The following is a 17,918-nucleotide window of genomic DNA, read 5'->3' as shown; positions in this document are numbered from 1 at the left end:
GATGTGATTTTAAATGGGACTTTTTTTTTTTTACTTTGAGTCTCTCTTTAACTTTTGCCATTTTAATTATAATATGTCTTGGTGTGGATCTCTTTGGGTTCATCTTGTTTGGGACTATGATTCCTGGACTTGGATGTCTGTTTCCTTCTGCAGGTTAAGATCAATTTTGGCTCTTATTTCTTCAAATTGGTTTTCCATCCCTTTCTCTCTCTCTCATCCTTCTGGGACCCCCATAATGTGAATGTTAATAAGCTTGATATTGTCCCAGAGGTCCTGTAAAACCTCATTAAAATTTTTTTTTCTTTTTGCAATATGATTGGTTGATTTCCACTATTCTGTCTTCCAGATCACTTATCTGTTCTGTATCATCTGATCTGCTGCTGATTCCCTCTAGTGTATTTTTTATTTCAGTTATTGTATCTTTCAGCTCTGATTGGTTCTTTCTTACATTTTCTAACTCTTTGTTGAAGTTCACACTGAGTTCATCCATTCTTCTCCTGAGTTCAGTAAGCATTGTTATGACCATTGCTTTTAAGTCTTTATTGGATAAATTATTTATCTCCATTTAATTAGGGTTATTTCCCCTGGGGTTTTATCTTGTTCTTTTTTGGAGAACATATTCCTCTCTCTCCTCATTTTGTTTGACTTTCTGTGTTTGTTTCTATGAATTAGATGAACCAGCTACCTCTCTCAGTATGGAAGGAATGGCATTGTGAGGGAGCATCCCCCATGTAGACTGCCTGTGCCAGGTGGCTTTGGCAGGCTTGCTGGAGGAGAAGTGGGCATGGGCTGGGGTTAGTCTCAGGGCACTCTGTACTGGTGTCCTTGGCAGTTAGCTGGAGGCTAGCGTGGGCCAGAGGAAACACTGGAGCATGTTGTGCCAGGGCCTCCTTGGTGGACAGCTGGAGCTGGAGCACATGTGGGCTGGACAGTCTTGGGGTGCGCCATGCTGTAGGAGCCTTGGCAGGACAACTGGAGCTGGAGCAGGCACAGGCTGGGGGATCAAACAATGGCACTTGCTGGCACCTTCAATCCTGGAGAGAGTTCCAGCAGTTCCCTACCCATTTGGCAGCTACTCTAAGGTTAGTAGTTGGATTTCTTTCCTGCATAATCTAAGTGCCCTTTAAACTGCTGGGTTTTTTTTTTCCTGTGTCCCAGGATGGGTGAGTCTGCACTCAGACCCTTCAGTCATATCCCTCCCTACTGCAGGTTACCATGTTGGGGGTGGGGTTCCCATGGGTTCCCAGAGAACCCATGGGGTTCTCTGTCTTTGCTATCCATTTCTATGTGGTCCTTCTATGTGCAGAAGCTATTCAGTCAGCCCTCAGATCTTCTTTAGGAGGAATTTCTCTATATGTAGGTGTAGATTCGGTGTGTCCAAGGGAGGAGGTGGGTTCAGAGTCTTCCTATGTTGCCATCTTGGACCCCTCCCCTTCGTCCTTAGGTTTTAACTTAGATGTGCTTTCCCAGGCTAGCCTTCTCTAAGCCCGGCCCCCTGGCTGGTTGGATACCCTCCTCCGGACTGTCACATGTAAGCCTCTTTTTGATGACAAATGTCTGAAAACTCAAAGGAGTAGTGCCCCCAAATAAGAAATATCTTGGTTCACGTGGTTTTAAAGTGTGTATTGGTTCATACTGGTTTAGGTGAGGTGTGATCCAGCAGCTCAAACACTGGAAGGCAGTTATTATAAGCAAAGGCTCTGCAGTATGACTGACTGGGTTTGAATCCTGACTCCACCACCTACAGACTGGGCGATCTTGGGCAAGTCTCTCAGTCTTCCTGGCCTCAGTTTCCTCATTTATGAATTGGGTACAATAATAATACCTACTTTTCAGTGTTGTCATGGGGTTTAAATAAGATTATATGCATAACCTCCCTGAACCGTGATTGACACAGTTGACTGCCCAGTGGATATGATGATGATGATGATCCTGATGAGGAGGACCCAGTTTCCTGCTCCTCCACTTCCTAGTACTTGCTTCTCCCTTGGCTCCTCCTTCATCCTGGCAGCCCCAGGCTCTTTCATGTGGTTGTAGAATGGTTTCCCCTGCCCTTGTGTGGTGAGACAGAAAGATGTGGTTTTAGAGACTAACATGGAAGAGAATAGCCTGCTTCCATAAGCTCTGTAAACCATTTATTTAAGCCTGTGGGCTTAGTTGCCCTGAGGCATGTAGGATATTAGTTCCCCAGCCAGGGATCGAACCTGCGTCCCTTGCACTGGAAGGCAGATTCTTTACCACTGGGCCACCAGGGAAGTCCCAAGGGTTCACTCTCAAGTCAAGGCTTTTAAGAAACATGTGGAGGTTTTCCATTCTCATCTTCTGCCTGGACTCAAAGAATTCTGAGTCCTTAAGAGATGGTGGAATCACCACGTGGAAGGAGCCTGGATCCCTTGCCACATTGGCAGGTTCTGTGAGTGAGAAATAAACTTCCATTTTGTGAACTATTAAATGGTAGGGTTTATTTGTTACAGCCGCTAGCATGACCCTAAACAATATACCTTCTAGACTTCTGCTGTCTAGCCCAGTGCATCTCAAACTATTTGTGGTTGTGTAGTAGGACCTGTTTTTTGATATACCCTGTTCAACAAGACAAGTCTATTTCAAATGCTTGAATGTCATAACAATGTCAAATTGCTATATGTTTTAAACCACCTACTGGCAATTTCTGCCCTTATCTTGTTGCGGACTATTATTAGTGGTAGACCAGTACTGGCACTGCTGTAGCTTATTACCCTGTTTTATTTTTCTTCATAACATTCACCATTCCCTGTAATTATTTATTTAGAGGTCTATTTGTTTATGGTTTTCTTCCCCACTAGAGTGTGGGGAAGCTTACTAGATGTAAGCTCTATGAGAAAGGGATCTTATTTATGTTGCTCTGTTGCGATTCTAGTTCCTAGTACACTGCCTGGTACATCATAATTGCTCAGAAAGTATTTGTTGAATGATGAATAAATCTCGAACTTGGTGGGTAGAGGGGAGAGGAGGCAATCCATACCTATTATAGAAGCTCTCTACAATCAAAATTCCCAGTTCCAACTAGTTCACTGACGGTTGCTGACTCCCTAGTTTTCTGGTAGACCATAATACCCCAGATTGGGTCTGGCCTCTTACAACCTACCTCCCTAGGTTTCCCCCATTAGAGATCGGACCACTATATTCTGTCATCGCCTGGTGATATGTCTGTCTTTCACCCTGCTTTATAAGTTTGCAGGGGGTAGGAGTGGTACATAAGTGGTGACTGCTGTGTCCCCTGAGTCAGGCAGCACATTCAAGGCCCTTGGTCAACATGAATAAATTTATGGCATGAATACATGAATGTGGGCAGAGGGGAGGCTGCCCTGGGGAATCATTGCCCTACCCTGTCTCCCATGGTCCACATCTTGACGGGGTCCCAGGGTTGGTCTTGAGCTCTGGTCCGTGGCTTTCCTGAGCTACCACTTCCTTCCCCCATCAACCACCTCAGGGTGCTGGCTCGGGCTGGCAACACTTGGCACACCAGACATTGAGGGACAGGTGTCTCATTTGGCCCAAATGGATACTTAGAACCAAGGTAAGTAACAGTTTGGGATGTATTTTGTGTTTTTCGTGAGCTGGAGAGGAGGTTACCGAGAAAATAAGTCCATCATGCAGAAAAGCAAGAAGATGAGTATGATGATGCTTCCCATAACAATCCCCAGGACTGCAATGTAGAAGACTTGGTGGGAGGTCTCAGCTGCCATGGCTCGGTCATTCCATTTGTTGCTGTGTCTTGTCTGATTTGAGGGGAGAGGCAGAACAGGAATAGATGGGTTTTAAAAGGTTATTGTACAGGGTGGGGTGGTGGTGAGCCATAGGACTGTACGAACACAGGGTGGGGACCTAAACCCATAGGCGGGAAACAAGGAAGAATTTGAGTCAGCATTAGGGGCAGGATGGAGAGTGAGGGTAGGTAAGGATTGGCATGCCTCAGACTCCCACCTGGATAGAGAAGATCAGTGCTACAATGCCTATGGGAAAACACAGGATGAAGGCCAAAATGGACAGGCACATATGGTCTTTGGGGGGCTTGGCACGCAAAATTTCAATCTCCTGGGAGTAGGAAGTGGGTTATGGCTCAGTATGGCTTCTGGATTCTAACATCCCCTCTGACCTCTTCCCTTTCACCTTCCTTGGCTCCTGTAAAATCTTCACTGACACCTTTAAAAGTCTCACAGACTCCCACCACGTTCCCTCTAACTTCTCCCTATTCCCTTTAATACCTCTCTGTCCTCTAGAACTCCCGGCCCCCACTCTGCCACTATGCCCTATAATCCCTCTCAGTTCTTTGCAACCCTTTCCCCGTCTCCTGTAAACTCCTCCCTGTCTTCTATAACTGCCTTTCAGATCCCTAAGCATGTCTCACTTGGCCCCTTCTTCCACTGTCCCCACAGAATCGTTTACTGACTCTGATGACTCTCACTTGGCCTCCCTGAAAACTCAGCCGATCCACTCTAGCACTTTATTCCTATAAAACCCTCATCGTCCCCCGAGCAACCTTCTCTTTGTCCCTATTAACCACCCTACTAAGAAGTCCCTCACTCAACACTTTAACACTCTAACTTTTTATGTGTAAAACCTTCATTGTGCCTGTGTAAAATTCTCAACTTATAAAAATTTCTAATGACCTTAATGGCTCTCTTCTTGTCCCATTTATAATATTCCTCACTTTGTCCCTATGAATCTTTCATGGTTCTGCTATGACCCTTATTGTTCACCCATAAACTCCTCCCCACCCCCGTAATCTCTCACTTGTCTCCTCTAAGACCTTCTTTGAACAACTGTGAATTCCAAGTCCTCTCCTTGTCCACTCATAGCCTCTTCTCTGTCCCCTAATAAAGACCCGCCCTGTTCCTCCTAACACCTTCTCTCTACCCCTGAAATCAGCTTCATGACCCTGCGAACTCCCTGTACACTTATGACAGCAGCCTTCCTGTTCTAGACCCGTGCTCCCTTTAAATACTTAACACCCTGTCATCCCCTTATGAAACACTGTTTGTCCCCTCATTCCCCTCAACCCATGCTAGCTCTCTTCCTCCCACCCTGTCCCCCCGTAAATTCCCTCACTGCCCCCTCAAATACCCCCATTAGGGCATCTGGATCTGGCTACATGGAGCCTCTTCCTCACTCCAACTCGCCAGGGATTGCCATGGTGACCACGCAGGCCCCGCCTCTTATCATGTATCTTCTCCTATTGGCTGATTGGAAGTTGCATGTTGCGGTGGGGAAGCCAATACAAGCCTGGCGGCTGATTGGTCTAATGCAGTTAGGGTCTTTCCTAATCTCTTCCAATTTCCCTGGTTTCATGAATTATTTTGACTTGCAAGATTTATTCCCCACATGTTTGGAGATTTTCCTGTTATCTTTTTGTTATTTATTTCTAGATTACTTTTATTATGGTCGGCACATTAGTTTTCTATTTCTGTGTGACAAATAAACATACACTCAGTGGCTTAAAACAACAGCCATATATTGGTTCACAGTTCCGAGGGTGAGAAATCCAGGAACAGTGTGCCCGAGTTCCCTGCTCAGGTTCTCACAAGGCTGAAATCAATGTATTTGCTGAAATGTGTTCTCATCTGGAGCTCTGGATACTCTTCCAAGCTCTCGTGGCAGAATTCAATTCCATATGGTTTGGGGACTGAGGCCATTCTCTTTTCCTTGATGGCTAGCTGCCAGGATCTATTCTCAGTTTCTAGAGTACACCTGCATTCCTTGCCCTTTGGTCCTGTGCATCTTCAAAGCTGTGGACAGAGAATCTCCCTCAAAGTCACTCTCATACTTTGTGTCTGACTTCCTCTGTCTCTGACCTCTAGACCTATGTTTATTTTTTTTTAAATATTTATTTATTTATTTTTGGCTGCGCCGGGTCTTAGTTGCAGTACACAGGATCTTTGTTGCAGCATGTGGGATCTTTTAGTTACGGCATGTGAACTCCTAGTTGTGGCATGCATGTGGGATCTAGTTCCCCAACCAGGGATCAAACCCGGGCCCTTGCATTGGGAGCGCAGAGTCTTACCCACTGGACCACCAGGGAAGTCCCTAGACCCATGTTTAAATGCCTCATCAAGTGTTTAGGTTAGGCCAACCCAGATAATCTTCCTTTCTTAAGGTCAGCTATACCATATAATCACAGGAGTGATATCCCATCATATTCATAATCTTAGAGATTATATAGGATTGTACACCAGGGGCAGGATTTTTTTTGTGGTTGGGTGGTGGACACATTAGAGTTCTGTCTACCAGAGTCAGATAATATGATTTTGTATGATTTGCTTTATATGATTTAAATTATTTGAATTTGTTAAAGTTAGTTTTATGATCAAGGTTATGGTCTATCTTTCTAAAAATTTAAAATAGATTTTAAAACAATTTTAAAGGTTACTTTCCATTTACAGTTATTACAAAATATTGGGTATATTCCCTGTGTTGTACAATACATCCTTGAGCCTATCTTACACCCAATAGTTTGTACCTGCCCTCATGACCTAAGCACTTCTCAAAGGCTCTACATCTAAGTACCATTACATTGGGGATTATGCTTCAAACATGTGAATTTTGGAAAGACACAAACATTCAATCCATAGCAAACCGTCTCAAATTAATTATGTCAGCTTCCACTTTGAGTATCTGGAAAAAGAAGAGCAAATTACAATAAAACTAAGCAGAAAAGTCTTTTCAACAAATGGTGCTGGGAAAACTGGATATCCACATGCAGAAGAATAAAGTTGGATTCTTACCTTACACCATACACCAAAATTAACTCAAACTGGATCAAAGGCCTAAAAATAAGATCTAAAACCATAAAATTCATAGAGGGAAACATCGGGAAAAGCTTCATGGCATTGGATTTGGCAGTGATTTTTTGGATATGACAACAAAAACATAGGCAACAAAATTAAAAATACATAAAATGGACTACATCAGAATTAAAAACTTCTGTGCATCATAGGACATAACAGTGAAAAGGCAACCTATGGCTGAATGGGAGAAAATGTTGCCAATCATATATCTGATAAGGGGCTAATATCCAGAATATATAAAAACTCTACTACTCATAAAAACAAAATAATCTGATTAAAAAATGGTCAAAGGACTAGATATTTCTTCAAAGAAGATATGCAAAAGGCCAATAAGCATATGAAAATGTGCTCAACATCATCATATCATTCCCTAATGCAAAATCAAAACCACAATGAGATATCATCTCACACCCATCAGGATGACTACTATCAAAAGCCCCCTGAAAATAACTAGTGAAGACAAGGTAGTGCAGAAATTGGAACCCCTGCGCACTGTTGGTAGGGAATGCAAAATGGTGCAGTTGCTATGGAGAACAGTATGGCAGTTCCTCAAAAATAAAAAGTTGAAAATTGCATTACCATATGATCCAACAGTTTCACTTCTGGTTATATATCCAAAAGAATTGAAAACATCCATTTTTTTTTTTTTGACTCTCTTCTCATTTTTTATTTTTTAAAAAAGACAGATTTAGGATTTTGTAAGAAATTATTAATTAGGTTTTTAAAAAAAATCTGTCAAGTACTACAGTAATGAAATAAATAAATAAGATTTTTAAAATTATTTTATTTTATTTTATTTATTTTTGGCTGCATTGGGTCTTTGTTGCTGCACGCGGGCTCTTCTCTAGTTGCGGCGAGTGGGGGCTACTCTTCGTTGTGGTGCGCGGGCTTATTGCTGTGGCTTCTCTTGTTGTGGAGCACGGGCTCTAGGCACATGGGCTTAAGTAGTTGTGGCACGCAGGCTCAGTAGTTGTGGCCCGCAGGCTCTAGAGCGCAGGCTTAGTAGTTGTGGCGCAGGGGCTTAGGTGCTCCGTGGCATGTGGGATCTTCCTGGGCCAGGGCTCGAACCCGTGTCTCCTGCATTGGCAGGTGGATTCTTAACCACTGCGCCACCAGGGAAGCCCTAAATAAGATTTTTTTTTTTTTTTTTTTTTTTTTTTTGCGTTACGCGGGCCTCTCACTGTTGTGGCCTCTCCTGTGGCAGAGCACAGGCTCTGGACGCGCAGGCTCAGTGGCCATGGCTCACGGGCCCAGCCGCTCCGTGGCATGCAGGATCCTCCTGGACCGGGGCACGAACCCACGTCCCCTGCATCGGCAGGTGGACTCTCAACCACTGCGCCACCAGGGAAGCCCTAAATAAGATTTTTTTTTTTTTTTTTTTTTTTTTTTGTGGTACGCGGGCCTCTCACTGTTGTGGCCTCTCCCATTGCGGAGCACAGGCTCCGGACGCGCAGGCTCAGCGGCCATGGCTCACGGGCCCAGCCGCTCCACGGCATGTGGGATCTTCCCAGACCGGGGCACGAACCCGCTTCCCCTGCATCGGCAGGCGGACTCTCAACCACTGCGCCACCAGGGAAGCCCCAATAAGATTTTTTTAAAGGTCAATGTTTATAGACATATTTATGAAAAGATGACTGAATTAGAAGGCATTAAATAATGTTGATACACACCAGAAAGTGGTTAGGCAAGGAAAGGCACATCATTTCACCACAAGAATTAAAGACTATAGTTGGAAGTTAATGACCAGCCAAAGCTTTAGGTCTTGTGGTAGTTTTCCTGACTCCAGAGGGTCATTATGGTGGAAACTTCTTTATGGTACTTAGCTGAAATAAACAGATGGCAGTTGGAGAATTTTACTCTGTGACCCCAATGTAGTGTTAAAAAGAAAGCACTCTTTTAAAAAACCTGGTGTATGAGGAGGGAAGGAACAAAAATCCCAAATGGTTTGGTGATACTGAAAATCGTACTGACACATTAAGGAGAGTTAAAAAAATATAAGTAAAATAAGGTTCATCCTCTTGTCTGGCCGAACTGAATTCTTGCAGCTACAAAGTTAAAATTCCACATAAACACTTCCTTTCTTGTAAACAGACACAGTATAGATAAACAACTGTGATATTTCACCTCAGATGAAGCTATATGCCAATATTTAGGGGAAAAGAGCTTAGATAATTTCCTTTTTTAAAAAAATTATTTATTTAGGTTGTGCCGGGTCTTACTTGTGTATGTGGGATTTTTAGTTGTGGCATGTGGACCTCTTGGTTCTGGTATGCAGACTCTTAGTTGTGGCATGCATTAGGATCTAGTTCCCCGATCAGGGATTGAATCCGGTCCCCCTGCATTGAGAGCACAGAGTCTTACCCACTGGACCACCAGGGAAGCCCTGATAATTTCCTTATTTTATTATAAATAGCCTAAGTCCTTGAAAATAGCACTAATACCTCTGGCTGACTGGCTATCTACAACAGCAAAGTGAATATAAGTTTTGACAATGATAAGATGTTTCCCAAATAAGCTAGAGTTTCCAGTTAAACTGATACAGTTACTTTACTGAAAAGTCTAACAGACATCAGCAGAACTTGCTTTGGGTCAACCTCCTACTACCAATTTTCTTTCACAAATTTGTGCCAAGAGTCTACCCATTTTTTTTCTGTCTGGACTCTGAACCTAGATTAGTTTGTCTGAAAGATAGAATCACTCAGGTTCCATATAAATTTTAGTGGTATTAAGAAAAACCCATCTGCGTGAATAAATAAAATGAATTTTCAGGATAAAATGGTAAATTCACACAAAAAAAGGTTAAAAACAATTGGGGGGGAGATAAGGGAAAATATTAAAATGAAAATATCATAAAAATGGCAGTTGTAAAGCAGGCAGCTTCCACTCATGCCACATGATATGCCTTCATGAAGGTGTACTCTCTCCGGTCGGTATGAGTGGCCCAGATGAGGAGAGCAGAAGCCATGAACTGTAAGGGAGCTGAGACGCAAGCCAGGCAGAAGGACCATCTGAATTCGCCAGACACATTCTCAGGCAGCTCTAATTTCTGGTGGCGTAGTTCAATTCCAGCAACGTAACAACTCACTGAGCCCAGTGTACACAAACCTGCAAGGAGATGGAGCATGTCTGTGGCAATGGTGGGATACAGGCTTTGGCAGATACAAGCACAAAGTCCAATCAAAGCCACAAAGCACATCAAACCTAGACTAACAAAAGGTAAAAGGAACTGGCAACGCCAAAGATAGGTCTGAAGCAGATCAATCCCACTATTGTGCTTTCCAGGATCAACAAATTTCTATAGGAACTGCTCATTTAGCTTGAAACTCATGCATTTTGTGACCATATCAAATGACTCTGTCCTTTCTGGTGGGCTATACCAGTATGTGTTTTGGGGTATAGTGATGCACCATCTCCACAATCCCACTGTGCCATTATATCAGAAAATTGCATCATTATGTCTTTTCATCTGCCTCATCACTAGCAAAGTCGTCCCAGATGCTTTTGTTCAAATCGCTGGAATTTTCTTGAACTGAACTTTGATACTCATACCAGAAGTCTGTGCCAGTTGAGACTGCCATGTAGATGGTAGAAATGAGGCTGAGCACACAAGCAATTACAAATGCTGTAGCAAAATGGTTATCCATTCTGGCATTCAGACTGCTTGCCCATCCTCCTGCTCTGCCAGCTTCACCCTCAAGCTCAAACCACAGCACCCTATTCTCCCCGCACCCCCTGTGATGCAGTTCCCAGCAGAGCCCGCCTCCTCCATCGAAAACACCTATGTTTTCAAAAAAATTTGCATACCTATGTTCGTAACAGCATTATTCACAATACCAAAAGATGATAGCAACCCAAGTGTCTATTAACGGAAGGAATGGATAAAAAAAAGTTTTATATATATATATATATATATATATATATATATATATATATTATTCAGCCTTAAAAGGGTAGGGAATTCTGATGATAAATGCTACAGCATGGATAGACCTTAAGGACATTATGCTAAGTGAAGTAAGCTAGTTACGAAAAGACAAACACTGTGTGATTTACACTTATATGAGGAATCTAGAGTAGTCAAATTCATAGAGACCGAAAGTAAAATGGTGGTTGCCAGGGGCTGGTGGCAAGGAGAGAATGGGAGTTGTGTTTAATAGGTATAGAGTTTCACTTTCACAAGATGAAAACTGTTCTGGAGATTGGTTGAACATCAATATGAGATGTACTTAACACCACTGAACTGTACATTTAAAATTTGTAAGGTGGTAAATTTTGTGTTATGTGTACTTTACCACAATTTTTAAAATGCCATTTACAATAGTGTCAAAAATATTAAATAATTTGAGATAAATATGACAAAGTTATGCAATATCTGTACATTGAAAACTACAAAACATTGCTGAGAGATTTAAAAGAAGCCTTATGTAAATGGGGAGATATACCCTGCTCACTGATAAGAAGACATAAAATATTGCTAAGATGTTAGTTCTCTTCAAATTTATCTATAGAATCAATGCAATTCCAATGAAAATATCCACAGGCCTTTAAAAATGTTTTTAAGAAATATACAAGATTATTCACAAATCCAGATGTAAATAAAAAAGAACTAGAATAGCCAAAACGACTTTGAAAAAGAGGAACAGAGTGGGAGAACTCCACTCTTTGACTTCAATTCCTGTTATAAGGCACAGAAATCAAGGAAGTGTGGTATTAATCTCAAGAAAGAGAAATACATTAATGGAAGGGTGCAACCTATTTTTAGTCCAGAAATAGATCTTAACATATATGAGCATTTGAATTTTTAAAAATGTGCAGAGGCAATTCAGTGGAGAAGGCCTGTGTTTTCAATAAATGTCCCAGGAATAAGTGGATATCTGTATGCAGAAGAATAAACTTAGATGCATACTTTTCATTCAATAAAAATGAACTCAACATGGATCCTCGACCCAAATGTAAACTACAACTATAAAAGAGAGGTTGTAAGAGAAACCATGGGTTAGGCAAGGATTTCTTAGATTCAACAATAAAAACATGATCTGTTAAAAAACAAAAGAAAAAAAGAAAAGAAAAGAAAATGGCCATCATCAAAGTTAAAACTTCTGGTCTTCAAAAGACACTGTTAAGAGAATTAAAAGACAAGAGACAGGCTGGAAAATCTGGTAAAGGACTTGATTCCAGAATATATCATGAACTCTCAAAACTCAGTAACAGAAAAGAAACAATCTAATAAAAATGGGCAAAAGATTTGAACAACCACTTCACCAAATAGATATATTGATGGTAAATAAGTACTCGGAAAGATACTCAATATTTGTCAGTAGGAAAATGCGTATTAAAATCACAGCGAGATACCATTACACACCTAGTAGAAAGGCTAAAATAAAAAAGACTAACCATATCATGGGAAAGATATGTGGCAGTTGGAACTCTCTTACATGGCTTATAGGAATGTAAAATAGTATAATCACTTTGGAAAAACACTTTGTCAGTTTCTTAAAAGCTAAACGGGCATCTCTCATATGATCTAGCCATCCCACTGTGAGGTATTTATCTATAAGGAATGAAAGCATATACCCATACAAAAACTTGTATTTGAATGCTCGTAGCAGCTTTATTTGTAATAAGCAAAAATTGGAAACCATCCAAGTGTCCATGAACAGGTTAACGGATAAACAGACTATGGCATATTCATATCATGGAGTAGTCAGCAATAAAAGGTGAACTGTTGATAATGGAACAGCATTGACGAATCTCAAAATAATTATGCTGACTGAAAGAAACCAGAGAAAAGGAGGGCACATACTCTATGATTCCAGTTACATAAAATTCTAAAAAATGCAGACTAATCTGTAGTGACAGAAAACACATCAGTGGTTACCTGGGGAGAGGTGGGAGGGAGGAATGACAAAGCGGCAGGAGAAATAATTTGGAGGTGACAGATATGTTCATGATCTTGATTGTGGTAATGGTTTCATGGGCGTATACATATGTCAAAACTCATCACATTGTATTTTAAATATCATGTTGTCAATTATACCCTGTAAAGCTCTGAAAGATTAAGTTAGTAAAAGAGCAACAGTAAACTCTGGAAGTAAAAAATATTAAAGGTAAGACTAAACTTTTTTCTTTAGGATTTAAAAAACCTAAATGGCATATGCACACTACTATATGTAAAATAGATCATCAGCAAGGATCTACTGTATAGCATAGGGAACCATACTCAATGTAATAACCTATGTGGGAAAAGAATCTGAAAAAGAATAGATATATGACCACGTATAACTAAATCACTTTGCTGCACCGCTGAAACTAACACAACATTGTGAATCAACTATACTCCAATACAAAATAAAAAATTAAAAAAATTAAAAAATAAATGCCTGGAAATTACACTTTGTGTTTACAGATCTGAATTTCCATGACCCCAGATTGTAAGTGATCCATCCTGTATTTAAAAAACAGAGACTGACTCAATATTCCAGATACAGTTTAAAATATTTAAAAATTTTTTATTACATTTTGGCTGTGCCACATGGCATGTGGGATCTTAGTTCCCTGATCAGGGATTAAACCTGTGCACCCTGTAGTGGACGCGTGAAGTCTTAACCACTGGACCACCAGGTAAGTCCCAATTCCAGATACATTGTAAGAACAGTGCAGCTGACTTTAAACCTGAGTAACTCTCAAGCGACACAGATAAGAGCAATTCCAGTTGTAATTAGACACATTGAGAAGTGCATGGACATTGTAAATGTGCCACAGGGGAGAGAACAATTTTGTCCATCTCAGCTTTTTTCTTTGTTTAGTATAATAGAGAGAAATCTTCTCTAACATAACATCAAGTCATGGAACGCAGTTCTACACACAACACCCGAGGCCAGAAAAAATTGGGCCAGCACAAGGTTTTGTACTCAACATGGTAATCACATACACTTCTGTCTTGGCTTTTAATTAATGGATTGAAAGTTGGTCAGATTCATAGCAAAGCACATTCTTCAACTGCCATTTTAATTATTTTTCTTTTACTTTTCATTCCTGATGTTCAGTCTTCCTAACAAAAACTATCACAGGTATATTTGTTCCTCCAGACTAGAATTAAGGTGGCACACATAGTTGGTCCCCAATCCTGAAATTCTCATTTCATCCAGGCCACCTGGAGTAAAGACTGCATTTTCCAGGTTCCCTGGGAGTCAGCCAGAGGAGTCCATGTGATTAAACTCTGGACAATGTGATGGGAGCAGAAGAGGTGTGTGTGTGTGTGTGTGTGTAGAACTTCCTGGAAGTGTCCTAAAAGGGAGCAAGCATTTCACTTTTTCCCCCTCTTCCTCTATCCCACTCACGGCCTGAGATGAAGATGAGTCTGCTGGTCCTGGTCCTGGTCCACGACCACAAACACAATGGAAAACTATCAAGAACAAGGTGATGAAAGTGCAGAGGGTAGAACAGGCATTGAAGCAGAGGGTGGTGGGAGAGCTGACCTGGGCTCAGATCACGTCTCCCTGGCGGTTGGCTCTCTGGGTCTGTGCGTTGGGGGGAGGGTTGGGGAGGATGAAGCACACAGGGGACAGTGACAGTGGTTGGGCAGGGCTGCCACCTATAGCTGTTTAGGTTTTGCGCTCATTGCCCAGGACCTGACCTGGCAGGGGAGTGGGTGGGAGCTGCTTCATTTGCCCAGGGGAATGGGTACCTCTTCTGACTCACACAAGGCCTCCTCAGAAGCTAGTGTTGGCCCTGAGGCTGGGCCACAGTGGGTGGGGTGTGCTGGGCATTTGGAGAGAGGTGAGGCAAGCCAGGATGCCAGGGGGAAAAGATGACTGAGGTGGCAGAGGGGGCTGGGCAATCCTCAGCCAGAGGCTGCCCCTGTATTTTCAACCTCGGTGGGGCCTGTGGCTCCTGGTCTGCCGCTGGCTTCTCTGCCACCATCTCGGCATCCTGCAGTTGGGCTCCATCTCAGGGTCTGGGGAGGTTCTATGGATCTATGGTAGCTTCATCTGTGGGCTAGGCAAGAGAGGCTAAGGCTCAGGAGGCTGCTTTTCCACTCAGCTGAGGCTGTAGTTTTAGTCCCTTTGGTTCCTCTCTCCATGAATTTCTTTGCCTCATACTATATCTAAATCTTCAATATCCTATCCTCTAGCCTCTCCACTCACAAACTGCCCCTTAGTATCCTGCAGCCGCAGATACATTCCTTCTCTAAACAGACACATACAGATCCATGCAGAAACCATGTCTTCCTCCACTTTCTAAATCCGGAAGTGTGTCCCCAGAATTAAGAGAGGTGTTATGGGCAGAATCGTTTCCCCTTCAAAATCATATGTTGGAGCTCTAACCCCCAGTACCTCTGATTGTGACTGTATTTGGATATATGTATGGCCTTTAAAGAGATAATTAAGTTAAAATGGAGTTATTAGGGTGGGCCCTAATGCATTATGACTGGTGTCCTTAAAAGAAGAGATTAGGGTACAAACAACACAGACAGAGGGACAACCATGTGAGGACACAGCTAGAAGGTGGCCATCTGCAAGCCATAGAGCCAGGCTTCAGAAGAAACCAAGCCTGCTGGCACCTTGATCTTGGACTTTTAGCTTCCAAAATTGTGAGAAAATGAATATCCACTGTTTGAACCTCTTGGTCTGTGGCATTTTGTCCTGGCAGCCCTAGCAAACTAATACAAGAGGCGTACTATCCCTGGACAATTTCTGGACACCTTCTAGCTGCTACAAGACCTTCATGGTAAACTTAGACAGAAATATCCAGGCACCTACCAGGAAAACAAGACAACTCCAAAGACAGTGACAAAAACCTCTCCAAACGTCTTAGCCAGAGAAGCCTACAAGATGCATCTTCTTACATATTAAAGTTGGGGAATTCCTTAATGATTTTGTATATGAAGCTCTTCTTCAGCTCCTGGAAAATCCCAGCTGACTCACTAACAGCCTCACAGAGAGGTCCCCATTGACCTTCGATGATACCTGGAGCTGTTTTCCTGTCACCCGACAACAACCTCCTGTAAGACTCTCCCTTTGCTGTAGTATGCCCACCAAGGCCACACAGCCTGCCTTGATCCCCTCTCACACTCTTCACACTAACATCCCTGACTTGCTAAACAAAATGTGATAGCCCCCTAACCCTCATGCACAGCGAGGAGCAACTTCACCAGCCCCATGTGGGAGCCTTCACTGTTGTCCTGTGAGGACAAATGGGCTATAACTCATCCCAGACCCTCCCTAACATTGTCAGCAACCTCTTCATTTCGCACACCAACCATTTATAACATCTCTTTGGCACCTACAAGTCTTCGCTACCTGCAGTTACCTCTGGACTGATACCCTCTATGAATGCTCTCCACAGATCATCCAGAGCACCCCCAGTGACCAAGCCAAAAACCCCAGGCTGACACCCATCTAGTTTGCACTTTCTTTTACAAAAGGCCACTTACCTCTAATGACAGCCCTCAGTGAGCCAGTTTAACAGCCCACTTGCCCTGATATAGCCAGTCTTTCCTGACATGGTCCCTCTGTCCCGATATGACCCCTTTGTACTATTACGATACCTTCACTGTCCTCCATAACCCCAAATGTTCTGATTTCCCCCCAGTGTCCTTCCAAGCCTTCCTCACTGTCATGAAGCAGACTCCTTAGCATGCTGCTAGATCCCCTGTCTGCTCTGATAACATGTTTTTTCCTGTCCCCTTCCATCCACAGTTGTCCCAATACTTCCTTCTCAACAGAGCCCGTTATCTGCACCACCTGCATCATGCCCTGACTCTCCGAAGGATCCCCCCATCACTGCACATGTCTTTCTGTCCCCAAATAACAGCCTCACCGCCTAGCGATTGTGCACAGGGTTAAAATCACCTCAGAGGGAAGCTTCTGCCCACCCTACCTCTGGGCCAGGGCTCTGCCCAGCATCCTGATTGGCTCCACACCTCTTGAGGGTGTGGCTCTTTAGTGCCAGTCCTCACCTTGTTCTTGGGCTTGCCCTAGAATATCCAGCAACCAGGTCTATCTCTGCATTCCTGGGGCTCCAGTTTCTGAATTTCAGAGTGCAGGGCTGAGTCAAGGATGTTGGTGGATGTCTGAAGCAGAGTGAACTTAGGGGTGGCCTTCTGATTTGAGGGTGTCCAGGTCTGGAGGTACTCAAGTTCCCAAGCCGACTCCTGTTCTATGAAGGTGGCCAGGTCCAGAGGTCCCTGAGCTCTGGGTTCATCAGTTATCAGGGTTCAGATTTGCCTGAATTAATCCATTTTTGAGGTGTCTGTTGGGTCGCAACCTTAGGAGTTTCCCATGTGAAATCTGAACCTGGCCCCCCATACATGGAGGATAGACCGAAAAAAGAGGCAGGCCACTCCAGATTGGTAGGTGTAAGTTTTGATAAGCAAGGAAATTTACATACCAGGCTGGTCTTGGGCAGCTGTAGGATGAGCAGATCTCTGCGCCTGCCTTCCAGCATCTTAAAAGTTTAAATAGAGACCTTAACTGGGTTCAGTCTTGTATTCAGTCCAGATGGTCTCAACAACACCTCACTCTCTAAAGGCTACATTCCTTGGAAGGGTTCCCACTGTGGCAGCGGTGGGCAGAGTGTACATTCCCAGGACAGGGGAGGGGTAAGGAGCTTCTGATTGCCCGAGTCTAGTTGTGGGTAAACTGGTGGTCACATCCTCTTGGTGACTTCCTCCAGCAGTGGCCTGGTCTGGAGGTGTCTGAGTTCTGTGGCCCTCTTTTTATGAGGTGTCTGAGTTCTGTGGCCCACTTTTTATGAGGTGGCTGGGTCCAGTGGTGTTTACGTTCTGGGTTGTCCTCTCTCCTGAAGGTAACCAGGTACAGAGGATGAGGACAAATCTGCAAAAGAGACTGTGAAAGAGCTGCCAGCAGTTAGGAGGAGAATGGAGAACTTTTCCCCAGAAGCCACGTGAAGAATATACTTGCAGATGGAGGGAGAGATCAAGTGGGCCAACTGAGGGACCCAGAAGATGAGTCCCGGAAGATGAAGAGCTGGAAACATTTGTCAGAGGAAACTAAGGACTACTACACACCCAAACAGCAACTCTGCACCATCAAGTGTACCTGCACATATGGAGTGAAGTGCAAAGTACAC

The 17,918-nt window shown here is 43.1% G+C and overlaps 1 pseudogene across 1 annotated transcript; it reads right to left on the bottom strand.

Moving 5' to 3' along the window:
- Nucleotides 1–9,708: 9,708 nt before the first annotated feature.
- Nucleotides 9,709–10,480, bottom strand: LOC307066070 (claudin domain-containing protein 1-like; annotated as a pseudogene). Its single transcript has one exon. The product of its transcript is annotated as a claudin domain-containing protein 1-like (transcript).
- Nucleotides 10,481–17,918: the final 7,438 nt, after the last annotated feature.

Source organism: Hyperoodon ampullatus (genome assembly GCF_949752795.1).
Source record: "Hyperoodon ampullatus genome assembly, chromosome: 18".
Taxonomy (NCBI): Eukaryota; Metazoa; Chordata; class Mammalia; order Artiodactyla; family Ziphiidae; genus Hyperoodon; species Hyperoodon ampullatus.
The sequence above is the reverse complement of the archived record's forward strand: the minus strand, read 5'-3'. Positions and strand labels throughout refer to the sequence as shown.